A 13234-nucleotide genomic window follows, 5' to 3' on the forward strand; every position below is an offset into this window, starting at 1 on the left:
TCTGCCTGCAATGTGGGAGACCAGGGTTTGATCCCTGGGTCAGGAAGATCCCCTGGAGAAGGAAATGGCAACCCATTCCAGTACTCTTGCCTGGAAAATTCCATGGACAGAGGAGCCTTGTAGGCTACAGGCCATGGGATCGCAAAGAGTCGGACACGACTGAGCAACTTCACTCACTCATTCAGACATAATAGAGAAATCTTGAGAATAGGGTGGGGGAGATAGACTGCCTGTGACACTGATCTCCTTGGACAACGGCTGCAGCACCACCCCCCCACCCCGTCTGACCCTTGGCCCTGTAGGCAATCACAGCATGTGACTGAGGGGAGAGAAGGTACTTTCAGTCTCCTGGTACCCCAGGTTAGCCTCCCTCACAGCAGGCTGAAACCTGAGCTTCCATCCCAAGAGGAAAGGTCAGTGAGGAAAGGCAACACTTGCCAAGACCCTGCCTTCCTCAGGCATTCTGTCTCTGTCTATACCCAGAGTGCTTTCTGTTGCTGAGGGCTATGTCCCCGCTCTCTTTCCAGCCAGATCTTGAGTTCTGCATGCTAGAGATACAGTGACCTTAGGGAAGCCACATGTAGATGGGGATGAGGGGCAATTGCAGCTTGAGATGTGAGAGTCTCCATCCATCCATCCATCCATCCAACCGTCATCTACAAAGAACCTTACTAGATACCCTGGTGGGGGGAGCTATAAATAAGACACAAGTCCCTTCCTCTCTTTAGGAAGTTCACACTGTAAGAGGGGAGATGGCTGAGCTAAAAGATCACAAAGCAACATGATGACAGTAGAGCTCTTCACAGAAGCTTGGCAGGCATCCACACGGAGCCCCTAGGTCAGCCCAAGGAAATCAGAGATGCTTCCTTTTTCTTTTCGCCAAGCCCCACAGCTTGTGGGATTTTAGTTTCCCCCAACCAGGACTCAAACCCGGACCCTAGGCAATGAGAACTCAGAGTCCTAACTACTGGACTGCCAAGGAATTCCCCAGAGATGCTTCTTATAGGTGAGGAAGATCCTAGCATTAGAGAATTTTTATAATGTGAGGCTAGCTGGACAAAATAAACAGGAAGACACAAGATGGGTTCTTGTGCGTTGTAATCTGACTGCGTGGAGGGTTGCTGCTTCTCTAGAGGGCCCCATGGAATCCCAGGTTTCTCTGTATTTCTTGGGCATCTTCTCCTCTCTTTTTCTTTTGTTTCCTGGCTTATAAAAAAAAAGGGACGGTGAAAGGTTATCAAGAAGATGAGACTTCAAGAAGATGCTGAAGTCAGGGGTTGGTTACTTAATCTGCCCCGTTTGAAAACCTTAATGTCAAGGTAATGGGAGAGAGACAAAAAAAATGAGGCAGGCAGGAGGAGGGGACTCAGAACCCAGTAATCTCTTACCCTGCCCAGAACCCAGGGCCTGGTAACTGCCATGTAGGTGGGAAAGCAGGGCTCAGCGCTTTCTGCCCTGGGAAATCTGTAGGACCAGCAGAGAGGCAGAATCCTTGTCAGACCCATGACAGTGCCCGTGCCGATCTGGGACGTCCACGTGAAGAGGGTAGGTAAGCTCCTGCTCCCTAAGAGAAGGTATCCCTCACCGCAGGCCAGTCCTGATCCTCAAACTCTGATTCCCTCACCCCAGGCCAGCCCTGATCCTCACACTGTGATCCCTGGGGAGTCACGAAGCCTCTGTTTCACTTCTCCCTCTGACAAGACACCAGAACTCATTGGGCCTGTGGTGGGCAGACACACCACCTCAAAGGTGTCAACATTCTAATCTTGTGAATGTTGCCTTACAAAAGGAATTTCACAAATGTGATTAAGTATCTTCAGGTGGGGAGATGATCCTGGATTATCTGAGGGGGCCCCGCCTCCTTATAACAGGCAGGCAGGAAGTTCAGAGTTACAAAAAGAGATGTGATAACAGAAGTCAGAGACGGAGAAAGGCTTGAGTGCTCACTTTGGTAGCACACACACTAATAAATTGGAATGACCAGAGAAGATTAGCACGGCTCCTGTGCAAGGATGACAAGCAAATTCATGAAACATTCCATATTTTTATAGAAAACAAATTTATGGTTATCACAAGGGAAAAGGGGGAGAGGGATAAATTTGGAGTTTGGGATTAGCAGATACACAGTACTATATGTAAAATAAACAAGTTCCTATTGTATAGTCCAAAGAACTGCATTCAGTATCTTTTAATAAACTATAATGGAAAAGAATCTGAAGAAGAAAATCTGTAACTGAATCACTTTGCTGTATACCATAAACACAACACTGTAAATTAACTATATATATTTCAAGAAAAAAAGAGAGAGAAGGAGAGATTTAAAGATGCTATGCTTCTGGCTTTGAAGATGCAAAAGGGGCCACGAGCCGAAGAATACAGAAGCTGGGAAAGGTGAGGAAACAGTTCTCCCCAGAGCCTTCAGTGGGGCCTCAGCCTTGGACACCTTGAGTTTAGGACTTCTGACCTCTAGAACTGAAAGGCGACACATCTGTGTAGTTTTAAGCCACTAAGTTTATGGTAATTTGTTACAGCAGTAATAGGAAATGAATGCAGGGCCAGACACCACAGAGAAAGACAAGGACGCAGGGGAATAGCCTTCACGAGGCAGCGCACGCCAGGGCCCCAAAGGAGTGCCTGTCACAGGCCTCACAGGACACCAGTTGGGGGTGGGGGGCGGAGCACCGGGAGCAGGCAGCGAAAGTGAGGTCACCAATGTGCTAACCTGGTTGGCGAACTTCCACATCACATGCTGTACATGATAGCATCTCAGCTCTTCCACCTTCTCTTTCTCCCCTTGGTAACTCAATACAGGAGTAAACAGGCTCACCCTAGGGTAACTCTATCTGTGCACTTCCTCTCAGATAGATTCAGGGCAAAAGACTCTTCATACTCCTTCATCCATCCTGGGTTCTCCCCCAGCCTCCTCCATAGTCCATACAGCAACAGGCCCATGTGCACAACCCAGACGCACAGACACACAGGCCCAAGAGTTACAAACCTCTTTCAAGGCCAGTGGAGTGCTGAGATGTTCACAGACACGAGTCCTTTGTTCTCTGTCCCCAGAGTTTGGTTGGTCTCCTAACTTTACGGACCAGAGGCTACAATCAAAGGCCATAAAAGATGTCACTATGGAGAGCCAAGAGATGCTCAGGAGTCGAGAGTCTAAGTTCATTTTTCCCTGCAGAAGGGAAAGGGTGGCCCCACTGTGTGCTATCTTGTCGCGGACGCCTCCGCTCTGCAGCTTCCCCAGGCAGAGTCCACCCCAACTGACTCAGGGAGTCGAGGTGCACAAGATCCAAGGGTTACAAAAGTTGGAAGGAAAGAATAGGAAAACATTTGGGAGACAATTTTACCTTAAATTAGTACATTATAGACTACCGGTAAAAGAAGCAATTTAAAATCAATCTCTCTAGTCCATTTTGAAACAGAACATCAGTGAATCTTTAACGTAAATAAATAAATCTTCCTTCAGAAAATCCTCTAAGGATGAATTAGGGGATTGTGGGGCTGGTCTTAAGTCCCTAAGAGCATCACAGAGCCAGGGCTGTGACTTTATCCCTCTTCCCCTCAGCTCTATCCAGCAACACCTTGCGGGTAGAGGACCACACGGGTTTCTGGTGTCTCTGTCAAGTACAGATCAAGCCAATAGAGCTCAGAGCAACTTGTGTAAGGAGTGAAATGGTAGCAGTGGGGGTGGGGTTGAGCAGGTCTGAGGAGCAGAGGCAGAGATGGCTCCCTCGGAGGGACATGGCAGCCTGGGCAAAGTAAGAATGAGACAACATAGAACTTGAAGAACCCAATGGCCATGATGCCCTTCCCAACATGGTCACTTACTCTCTGGACAAGCCAGTCAAACTCTTTGAGCCTCCCTTCCCTATCTGTAAAATGGCAAGAAGTATGGTCCATTTTAATGCCACGAATATGCTCTATAACCGGTGTATGACTACACCAAAGGTTACATGGTTATCCTTATTGTTCATAAGCTAAGAAACTGGAACTCAAAAAGAGGGCATGCTTTGCTCAGGATAATGCTGACAGTTGGCGGCAAAGCAGAGAAGATGGGAAAGGGGATGGTTTGGTGGGTTCTCGAGCCACCATATCACACATCAGGACCTACCCTGCAAAGCTGCATTGCTTCTCCCTTCTTGCTTCCTCCTCTATCCCTGATCCTTTGCCTCAATTTCTCATGTCTCAACCTTTTTCTCAGCAGGATGCTCACCCACAAATCACCTGCTCTGGGGTCCTTCAACCCAAGCTATCTGGAAGAGTGGGCACAAAGGTGGATTAGGGGGCTACAGGAGTGGTGAACATAAGGTCAAGGCACTGCACAAGGAGCCCAGATGTTCAAGCTTGTCCATGTACCTTGGTTGCACCACCCATTCTGTACAGGAAGGAGTGTCCTACAAAAAGCAAGGAATGCTGATGTTGCTGCAGCTGCTCTACTCATCAGGTCCAGAAAAGAAGGAAACTTCTCTGTTCTTCTGCAGCCAACAGTGCACACACAGCCATTAACAACACTGCTGGCTAGGGTGATCCTGAGATCCTGTAACGGCCTGATGCACAGTAGGTGTTAATATGTACTGAATAGAGGATGGCTAGATGGACAAATCAATTCAGAAAATACTGAGGCTGCACAGGGCCACTGTGCTTCTCTAGAGAGTAAACATCAGGGTTTTTATATCAGGGGACAACCCCATGAAGCAGGGTGGGCAAGTACTGCTGATGCTAGACAGAGATGGGGGAGGGTACATAACACGGCTGTTTCTCCTTCCCCCAAAGAGCTCACAAAGCACAAGCTATCCCCACCATGACCACTGGATGACTGTCTTTAGGACCTCCCTTGCTTTTGGATACAGGATTCTGGCTTCTTGCTCAGCTGGTCAGGCAAAGGGTCATTTCGTATCTTTAGCAGAGGGCTAATGAGCACTTTCTCACATGGATCCTCAAACCACTCTCGTTCCTTTAGTCAAGCCAGCTTCTGCTCCATGAACCACACTGCTCTGGTCTGATGGGTGAAAGTCAGGAAGAAGCCATTTGGATAGGGGTCTGGGTTGACTGTTATAAGAGCAGTGCTGAGAGTGACACAGTTGGGGCTCACTTATAGATAGGTCTTGGTACTGAAGGGAGAGGTCTGTACCCTACTACCCAGAGGCATGGTTCCAACCTCAGGGGCAGTCAGAGAGACCCAGAACCTCATCTTATATGTGAGTGAAGTAATATTCTAACTAATTAGTGCCAAAGACAGGACTACCCCCTTGGGTCCCCGTCCCTCCAATTCCCAGTTGCTTATTCTGCCACTACACCGGCCTTTCTTAAATCACATGCACATCATTCTTCTCCTCCCATGCCCACATTCTCTCCCCCTTGCTCCTGTCAGTGGTACCCATGGCCACTAGGGGCTCTGGGTCTGTCACCTGAAGATGCTGGCCAAGTTGCTTTCTGGGCAGCAGGAAGTAAGATGCCAGTGTGAAAAAGGGGGAGACTAGGATGGCTGTTCCTCAGAAACCAGTGGTTTTGTGTTTGCCGGTCCCCCAGGGCTTGGAAAATTATTTCCCACAAGCAGACTTTCTTTTCTGCCTTGTGTTCCCTCCTGTGGTCCCTTATCAATGTCACAATACATTTCTCTCCAACTCCGGGAACTCCACTTGGATTTCTTGGTTTTGCTGGCTCATTCTTTACTCAGGAGTGAGCTAGAGGCAGCTTAGCAAGGCTTGTTTTCCTTTAGCATTTCCAGAACCTGGGCTCTCTTTGTCTTTTCAGATAAGAGAAAGCAGGCAGTAAAAATGCCCAGCATGGCCAAAGTCCATAAAGACAGGTGATGAAGGAGAGAGGGAAAGATCATGAGAGACACAGCGGGGATAAAGAAGGAGGAGGAACAAAACACATCATTACTAGTGAGAGAGAGAGACCATGCGTGCGTCAGCGAGCTTGAGAGGAGCAGAATACAGAAAGAAGGTCAGGACAGAAAAAAGAAAGATGGAATGTACTAAAGCAGGCAGCTGCAGAAAGGGAAGCTAGTGATGCCACTTGGTAGAAATCAGAACACCCTGTTCCCCTCCAGAGCTTCAAAATAAGCACCTTTCTGGGATGGAGCTCCCCAGCCCTCTGATGCAGCCGTAAATTTCACCTGGGTCATGGGCCTGCCAGAGCACTGATTTCTTGGCCTCACATTTTGCTGGGGCATGCAGCCTCCTGCCATGTACTGGCCTGCTCCCCTACTCCCTCCCTCTGGACCAGGAGCAAAAGGGGTAAGGTGATGCCCCTCCGACAGGTCCTCAGGGTGGTGCCCCCAGCCAGTGACTTCAATGCCTGCCGCAGGGGGTGTGGCTCCGCTGAGGTCTGTGACAGGCTGGACCCAGCTCTTTAGATGTGACTGGGCACGTGTTTCTAATTGTGGAAAAGCTGCTTCCCTTGGCCTGACTTACTTCAGCCGTTTCCAGATCCAAGGAGGTAACCGGTGCCGGCTGCCGGAAGACACTGACAGGCGAAGAAAACACCGCAGCCCCGTTTGAGCTCTAAGGCACCCGACCTCGAGACTCGGATAAGATTCCAGCTCAGCCCACATAGGCCTGCCTGTCTTTCCTCCTCACAGACCTCAGAGAGGAAATTGAGGTAGGAGTTCAGAGACACAGAGCCAGCTCTCTGAAATCCTGGGCTCACCCAGAGTCAAGACATTTTTCATACGGGCTCAGGAGCTATTATAAAATCTCATGTCTCTGCCTACTTACCACAAAGGTTGGTATTATCACAGGAGTGAAGGACTGGTGAAAGACAAAACCGTGAAAAGGAAGCAAAAACAACAACATCAAATGCAGTTCTTTCCTATCAACAAAGCTTTGATTCCAGCTCTGGGAAGGTGCATAGTGGGGCTTCGGAATAGATCTTGCCTACCACGCTACAGCACGTCTTCCCTTCTCCAGCCCTTTTCACCTCGAAGCACCAGCATCATTTTGGAAATCTCAGAAGCCCCTCTAAGGACAGATGTGCTGAGCCTGTGGCAGGGCTTCTCACCTCCAAGGACAAACAAGCAGCGGAGGAGGGGTGCACCCCTATGCTGGAGCTTGTGGACATCCGGATTCACACAGCTCTTCCTGGACACTTCCAGCTGAGCTCCTGCCCATGCTACCCCACCCCCACCCCTTCCTTTCCTGGCTCCCTCTTACCCTTCCCTCTTATTCTGATCCCTCCCTGCCAGTTGTTGGACCTGAAGTTTCTGCTGAATCACCATCTAGTACTTAGTTCAGCCAAGAAACCCAAACACCCAGCTCAGCAGTTTACAAGAGCTGAGTAATTCTTCAGCATTAGCTAAACATGGCTCCTGAACTGGGGTGGGGGAGAAAAGAAAAACAGAAGACACAGGGAAAGCAGGGGAGACAGAACACACTGTGCTATGCTACCTGGAGGAGCCCCGTTTAAGTCCTACCCATTAAAGAATACACAGAAGAACCATGAGAAAAAGGTCTTCATGATGCAGATAACCACGATGATGCAGATAACCACGATGGTGCAGTCACTCAACTAGAGCCAGACATACTGGAGTGTGAAGTCAAGTAGGCCTTAGGAAGCATTATATGAACAAAGATTAAGTGGAGGTGATGGAATTCCAGCTGAGCTACTTAAAATCCTAAAAGCTGCTGCTGTTAAAGTGCTGCACTCAATATGTCAGCAAATTTGGAAAACTCAGCAGTGGCCACAGGATTGGAAAAGGTCAGTTTTTGTTCCAATCCCAAAGAAGGGCAATGCCAGAGAAAGTCGAAACTACTGTACAATTGTGCTGATTTCACATGCCAGCAAGGTAATTCTCAAAATCCTTCAAGTTAGGCTTCAGCAGTACCTGAACTGAAAACTTACAGATGTACATGCTGGGTTTAGAAAAGGCAGAGGAACATCTACTTCTGCTTCATTGACTACATGAAACCTTTTCATTGTGTGGATCACAACAAACTGTGGAAAATTCTTAAAGGGATAGGAATACCAGACCACCTTACCTGTCTCCTGAGAAACCTGTATGTAGGTCAAGAGGCAACAGTTAGAACCGGACATGGAAAAACTGACTGGTTCAAAACTGGGAAAGGAGTACATCAAGGCTGTGTATTGTCACCCTGCTTATTTAACTTATATGCAGGTGTGTGTACACATGTGTGCTAAGTCACCTCAGTTGTGTCCAACACTTTGTGACCCTGTGAAATATAGCCCACCAGGCTCCTCAGTTCACGGGATTCTCTAGGCAAGAATACTGGAGTGGGTTGCCATGGCCTCCTCCAGATCTTCCCAACCCAGGGATCGAACCTGAGTCTCCTGCTGCTTCTGCATTGCAGGTGGATTCTTTACTACTGAGCCATAGAGCAAGCCCTAATATGCAGGTACATCATGCAAAATGCCGGACTGAATGAATCACAAGCTGAAATCAAGATTGCCAGGAGAAATATCAAGAACCTCAGATGTGCAGATGATACCACTAATGGCAGAAGTGAAGAGGAACAAAAGAGCCTCTTAATGAGGGTGAAAAAGGAGAGTGAAGCTGGCTTAAAACTCAACATTAAAAAAACAAAGATCATGGCAACTGGTCCCATGACTTCATGGCAACTAGAAGGGGAAAAAGTAGAAGCTGTGACAGATTTTCTTTTTTTGGGCTCCAAAATCAATGCAGACGGGGACAGCAGCAACGAGATTAAAAGACCCTTGCTCCTTGGAAGGAAAGCTATGACAAACTTAGATAGCATATTAAAAAGCAAAAATATCACTTTGCTGACAAAGGTCCATATAGTCAAAGCTGCTATGGTTTTTCCAGTAGTCATAAAAGAACGTGACAGTTGGTCGGTAAGTCCCTTGGACTGCAAGATCAAACCAGTCAATCCTAAAGGAAATCAACCCTGAATATTCATTGGAAGGACTGATGCTGAAGCTGAAGCTTTGGCCACCTGATGTGAAGTGCTGACTCATTTGGGAAAGACCTTGATGCCGGAAAAGATTGAAGGCAAAAGGAGAAAGGGGAGGGAGAGGATGAGATAGTTATCTAGCATCACTGACTCATTGGACAAGAATTTGAGCAAACTCCAGGAAATAGTGAAGGACAGGGGATTCTGGTGTGCTGCAATCCGAGTGGTCAAAAAGAGCTGGACATGACTTAGCAACTGAATAACAACAACATTACAAGACATCCCTCCTGGCCTCCAGCCTCCATGACTGAATAACAACAACATTACAAGAATCTGCCCTCCAGTGCAAGGGACACAGGTTCGATTCCTGGTCGAGGAACTAAGGTCTCACACTGTGGGGCTAACTGAGCCTGAGAGCTCTCGAGCAAGTACACTGCAAATATTGGAGCCTGTGTGCTCTACAGCCCGTACTCTGCAACAAGAGAAGTTTGCGTACTGCAATGAGAAGCTCTGGTGCACCACAGCTAGAGAATAGCCCTTGGGCCACAATGAAGAGTTCGTGTGCCACAACCAAGACCCAGAGCAGCCAAACTGAAAATAAATAAATGAGTTCTAAAAACTCATTACTTTTCCAGCCCAGGCCTGAAAAATTCAAGCTATTTCATACCCCAATTCTCAGGGCCAAGAACAGTATGGGGCACATCATGGCCCTTGATAAATGTTTGCTAAAGGAACAAAGGATTGTGATTCTCATTTATATAAGGCTGCCCCAAGGTCTCAGTCCCCTTCTGTTGTTCCAGAGAAGGCTTTTGAGCAACATCCTGGGTGGATTAACGCCCCGAAGGAAAACTTCCAACCAAAGACCCATTCAACATCTCAGGGATTTGGCAAGGATGTGGAAGACAGAAATAGAACACACTCACTGTAAACTGCTCATCACAAATGCTGGAGACAGTTAAGTAGAAACATATTTCATTTGAAACATTTTTAATTTTGATTTGTAGATAAACTATATTTCTCCGGCTTAGCAGTCAGTCAGTCACATGGCCAGCTGACTCTGCTTCTACCTCTTCCTTGTTTTTGTCACCTTGTAACTTTGTTTTTATTTTGGGCCACCACCTATTTGGCCTGGAAAAATGCTTAGCCTGCTGACTTATCTCCCTGCCTCAAGTGTCATGCTCTTTTCTTCACTCAAATGTGGATCTAATCACATTACTCCTCTGCACAAAATCCTTCAGTGGTTCCTTGGATGTAGACTGCTCTTCTCTGCACGATACCTAAGGTCCTTTAAGATCTGGGTCATGCACATGAAAATCTGGCTCATGCGCACCTCTTCTGCCCTATCTCCTGTCTCTCTCCTAGGCTCTACCCATACAAAAGAACTCTCTTTTCTCCAAGGACTCGTTCGTTTCTCGACCCCAAGTCTTGACTATGCTCTTCCGCCTACTCACTGTTCTATTGTATGCCCAGATGGAGGCCGTGGGTTTATCCTCCTAGACTTAGCTCAACCTGGAAGCCTTCCCCGGCGCCCCTCTACCAACTCTGAAGCAGCTTTCTCTGTGTGGTACACACTTTTGTCATCATACTATATTGTAACTATTTGTAATTCCATCTTTTCGCTAACCTTTAATATCTTCCAAGATTCTGTATAAATAAAGTCACTCAAGATAGGAGCTCAATGTGATGATTAACTGATGGATTTGCAGTTTCTTTTTTTCTTGGAAATCCATGTGAACATGATTTGTTCCATCTGCCAGAAATCCAGTTAGGTGGGTTTTGTATTATTATACCCAGTTCATGGCTGAAATTTTAGATTGGGACTGTGAGGTCTCTGTGTCTGTTTATCTATTTGTATATGTCTATATGGGGCTTCCCCAGTGGCTCAATGATAAAGAATCTGCCTGCCATGCAGGAGACGGGGTTTCGATCCCTGGGTCAGGAAGATCCCCTGGAGGAGGGTATGGCAACCCACTCCAGTATTCTTGCCTGGAGAACCTCATGAACAGAGGAACCTGGCAGGCTGTCGTCCATAGGGTCACAAAGAATCAGATATGACTGATGCGACTTAGCACACATGCATGCACATATGTCTATACACATATGTTATAGATGTGTGGTATTTTCTACCTCCAAATGGTATTGCCAAAATTAGTTTGTAAAAGAGCTCTATTTAACTGACTTAAAGAAAATCAGGTGCTTATTTAAGTTCTCAGAAATATAATAGAAACTAGCCCTAATGAATTTCAGCTTCATGTGACCTGGGAAAATACTCAGTATTAAAGCTAGTCTAAAAAAAATTTAAAAAAAAAATAAAGCTAGTCTAAGTTTGTCAGTTTAATTAATACAGACATGTCTTTAGAGTTATCAAAATTAAGAATAATCTTTCGTTGTACCTAAGTTACTACAGATCAAAGATGACCATGTTACCTCTGTTACAAATTTGGTCAGCAAGAAAAATAACTTGAGATGATGATTGACTTTGTCTAATGTCTCATCAAGTTTTTATGAGTAATTTAAACATTAATTGTTGGAAACAACTAAATTAAATAAATGTAAATAGGACAAGAGTTTTTAGATAAACTCTTCAATAATTTTTTTATGTTTTATGGTGTGCCTACTTAAAAACAGTTTGTCTAGTGCTTGCCTTGGCAGCACATATACTAAAACTGGAATAATACAGAGAAAATTAGCATGGCCCTTGTGCTAGGATGACCAAAAAAAAAAAAAGTTTCCCCAAATCTTTTAGTAATTTAAAACTTTGGAGTTTTGCTAAGTTAAATGATGGGGCTTCATTGAATGTCTTTATCACTTCCAAGTAAGATAAAATACTGAAACATTAACTGCTAAACTAGTCTAAATCTTCTGTCTTATTACAGAAACACTAAAGAGGTTTGTGTTTATTAAAAACATGTCTTGTACCACATTGGAAAAAAGCATTATATTATGAGGTAATGTATGTTTTTAGAAATTATGGTATGCATTCATGAGTTTGCCAGTCCAAAAAAGTAAACAGAACAAAACACTGTTATAACAGTTTACAATTGCTTAACAAAGATGAAACAGTTATCTTTTTTTTTCTCCCTATCTGATGTCTCCAGTATGTGGAAAGTCAATGAGTATTCTTATTTTCATGGCAATATAGCTAACTGTATAAGTTCAATAAGAATCTGTTCTCCCTATAACATGATACAATTAGAAACATTGGTTACATTACCAGGGCTTTGACTGGATTGTCAGATTTGAGAGAGACACGCATAGAATTAGATACGACCAGACAGCTTTAAAGAACTAAGATTGACTTCATGGAGCCATAAAGCTCTTTGGAAAGACAAGCTGGTACCATGACTTCAGGGTTCCCATCAGCTTTACCTGGTGAGTAAGAAAGATTCCTTCTTGGCAGGTGCAAGAACCTCAGGATAATTTTAGGAACCTCAAGGCGACAAAAATTCACCCAAATTCATAGGTATTACAGGTGAATCTAATGTCATGTTCAGTGTGGCTTCCTGGTCCTGAGAGGCAATTAAAAGTTCAATCTGGTGATTCCTTATGAAAAAGTTCCGGCAAAGCATGCTTTTAAAAGCCTGGACTTATGAAATAATCAGGCAAAGTTTAATAAAACTAAATTTATTTTACAAACAAGTTAGTCTTAATTTGGCTATCTTTGGTAAAGATGAAGGTGATTTTAGAGAGAGAAAAAAACTTACGTTCAATAGAAACTATAATACATATTTATGGACATTAGAATCTAATTCTGTTAATCACTTTTGAGGTTTTGTTTTTCTACCTGTAAACTGGACTAGATCCTGAATTCTTCTAGTTTCCTCAAATATTTGGCTATAACTCCCCAAGTAAGGTTTTCAATTTTTCTCTCATTTCTGACTTGAAATCACTGAGAACCAAAGCTGTTGTTTTCTTGAAGATTATGAACTGGAACTGAACAGCCTGATATACACTTAAGAGAGCTCACATTTAGATAGTCTTTGTGCCTGTTGCTTTGCAAGTCATTCAGGAAGTTTACCTGAATACCAGATGACATCACCAGAGACATTTCAACCAGCAAAAGATGCTTAGAGCCTAACCTCTAGAAGTCTCAGCTGGTGACTCTCAGGATTCAGACACTGGGTTTATAATTTGCTCCAGCCATCAATCTCTTTTCTTCTTTGTCTCCATAGAAATGCCTCTTATTAAATACCTGGTTGCTTATACTCTGTAGGCCTAACTTTCAGTGCCCACCTATATCGCTGCCTCCTGACATTAGTAACTGAACTGACCTACTGTTAGGATTAAGTGATTGGTTCAATGAGATATAAAGCAGTCTATCAACTCTGGACTGTGAAATTTCTAGAGAAAGTTTC

The 13234-nt window shown here is 45.1% G+C and overlaps 1 protein-coding gene and 2 non-coding genes across 7 annotated transcripts in view; 2 read left to right on the forward strand and 1 right to left on the reverse strand.

Annotated features, from left to right (window-relative positions):
• Positions 1 to 13234, reverse strand: part of SLC7A8 (solute carrier family 7 member 8) — a 53250-nt gene that overhangs the window by 18828 nt on the left and 21188 nt on the right. The window lies entirely within an intron of this gene.
• Positions 1940 to 2047, forward strand: LOC147365132 (U6 spliceosomal RNA). Its single transcript, XR_015135664.1, has one exon. It is a non-coding gene; the product is annotated as a U6 spliceosomal RNA (small nuclear RNA).
• LOC147365133 (U6 spliceosomal RNA) lies at positions 11516 to 11622 on the forward strand. The gene has a single exon (XR_015135663.1). It is a non-coding gene; the product is annotated as a U6 spliceosomal RNA (small nuclear RNA).

Source organism: Bos grunniens, chromosome 10, assembly GCF_055505025.1.
Source record: "Bos grunniens cultivar Pamir isolate PY7600 chromosome 10, Bosgru_T2T1.0, whole genome shotgun sequence".
In the NCBI taxonomy this organism is placed as follows: domain Eukaryota; kingdom Metazoa; phylum Chordata; class Mammalia; order Artiodactyla; family Bovidae; genus Bos; species Bos grunniens.